The sequence below is a fragment of the Aplysia californica genome, unplaced genomic scaffold (genome assembly GCF_000002075.1).
Source record: "Aplysia californica isolate F4 #8 unplaced genomic scaffold, AplCal3.0 scaffold00874, whole genome shotgun sequence".
Classification (NCBI taxonomy): Eukaryota; Metazoa; Mollusca; class Gastropoda; order Aplysiida; family Aplysiidae; genus Aplysia; species Aplysia californica.
Window position 1 is genome coordinate 253,267 of NW_004798144.1, and position 2,286 is coordinate 255,552.

A 2,286-nucleotide genomic window follows, 5' to 3' on the forward strand; every position below is an offset into this window, starting at 1 on the left:
CCACCAACCACCCAACCACCAACCACCCAACCACCAACCACCCAGCCTCCAACCACTCAGCCTCCAACCACTCAACCACCAACCACCCAACCACCAACCACCCAACCACCAACCACCCAGCCTCCAACCACTCAGCCTCCAACCACTCAACCACCAACCACCCAACCACCAACCACCCAACCACCAACCACCCAGCCACCAACCACACAAGCATCCACAACCACTGTTGACAACCGGCCTTCATCACTGAGTGACTGCTACCCTTTCCTCACTAACCGTCGGGAATTTATTCGATGCTTGAGGTAAGTCAATTGCTGCCCACATTTGTCTGTCACTTTGTATCTCTGTCCCTCTGTATCTCTTTCCCTGTATCTTTGTATCTCTTTCCCTGTATCTCTGTATCTCTTTCCCTGTATCTCTGTCTCTGTCTCTGTCTCTCTGTATAGTCTCTTCATGTCATGTCACTGTATCTCTGTCTCTCTATACCGGTATCTTTGTCTCTGTCTCTCTGTACCCCCCTCCCTGTCTCTGTCTCTATGCATCTTTCTCTGTGCATCTCTCTCCCTCAGCCCCTGTTTGTGTCTTCGTAGGATTTGTATACCCTTTGGTTTAATGTTTTGTTGTTTGTAAAAGTTTCACGGCGCTCAAAACTGCATAAGGTCATACGATTGCGCGAAGTACGCAGTATAGGCCTGTTACATTAAATTTTATTTTTGGTTTAATGTGATGTGGATTTAAGACAAAAAAAACCTGTAGAACACTGGTGGATTATTGTGACATTCGACCTGCGACTTTAACGCACATTTTTTAAATGTATACCCTGTCGACACACTTTAGATCATATAGGATGTGGGCATCGACCCTGCCTGTCAGGGCCAACCCGGACTGAGAGGAGTACAAAGTCCCTTCAGAAAGACCGAGATACTCGATAAAAATTTCTCCCCATTCGAGAATCGAACTCGGATCTTTTGCACGCGTCGGCGAAATGCCTACCTTCTCTACTACAGAAGCTGGTTATGTTCATCTCTGATGATAGGACTGCACCTAGTGAGAGGAGAGCCTTGAAAACGTCCATAACAACCCACGTTCAAGACTGCTCATTTGGGGATGTGAATCTCTGTCAATGTCATATAAAAATTTTTTAAAGTAATTACATATTATATTGTTCCCCATGGTGAAATGTGGGTTAGAGTGGCAAGCATGTCTTTACTTTTCTACATACTACATACATTCATAATTACAAAAATACATACATGCATAAATTATACATACGTAAAAACATACATAAATTCACCAGAACAGGACAACTTCACAAACATGATGTCTGTCATTGCTGGTCGCTCCTGTGCAGCATCCTGTTTTCCGAGCTAGGGATGTCGTGTCGTGCTGAAGGACACCCCTGGTGACCACTAATCTAAACCCTATGTCACCAACACTTTTTTGTTTGATATTACTTTGAGTCTGAACGCTCTGTTCACTTAGCCACTGGAGCCCCTATGTTATAGTCAAGCATTATATCGACTGAGATTATAACGAAAGTCTCTTGTGCTTCTTTGCACACGCCATAGTGCTTATTTGTTTCAGGTTTGAGTAAAGAAAAAAAAGCACATCAACACAATAATTAATGATGCCATAGTGCACGTCAACGTTCTGAACATGAAAAGGATGAATGAATAGTATGTTATTTTCTTTCTATCCTTCTTTCAGATCCCTCTTCCAAAGGCTTTTGGAGGAGAGACGGGCTGAAAGGGAAAGGCGGCAGGAGGAAAGGAGAAGACAGGAGGAAGAGAGGAGGAGACAGAGGGAGCAGGATCGACAGAGGAGACAGGATGAAGAAAAGAAGAACAATGGAAACTACTTCTGGGGCTGGTGGTAAAATGAATGGATGAATCCAGACAGGCCACAGAAGTGGGGGAAATGACAGGAGGTGCACAGAGGTTGTTTGGATATATATGGCCTGTTTCACTTGCTAGTAATAATATGCTAACGAGGAGGCAGAACTAAAGAAACGTCTCTGTAGCACTCAGGTTCGCTGAGCTGCTATGCGCACCTTTACATTGATATTTCGTGGGGAATTGCAATCTTATCTTTGTTTTGTTGTGCTTTAACTTTAACTCAAGCCTGGTGTTTCAAATTTTTGTTGTTGTTTTGTTTCATGTTTTTGCTTTTATTTGAATTTTTAATGAGGCTTTTTGGTTAATTTTTTTCCTTTTTCTTTATTTCCCTTCTTGAGACGCGGAAGTAGGGGTAGGGGAGTCTGTTTCCTATTATTTTTCTTTGTTTTTT

The 2,286-nt window shown here is 43.0% G+C and overlaps 1 long non-coding RNA gene across 1 annotated transcript; it reads left to right on the forward strand.

The window, feature by feature from the left end:
- Positions 1-157: 157 nt before the first annotated feature.
- LOC118478716 lies at positions 158-1,828 on the forward strand. The gene is made up of 2 exons (XR_004859244.1): positions 158-302; positions 1,708-1,828. It is a non-coding gene; the product is annotated as an uncharacterized LOC118478716 (long non-coding RNA).
- Positions 1,829-2,286: the final 458 nt, after the last annotated feature.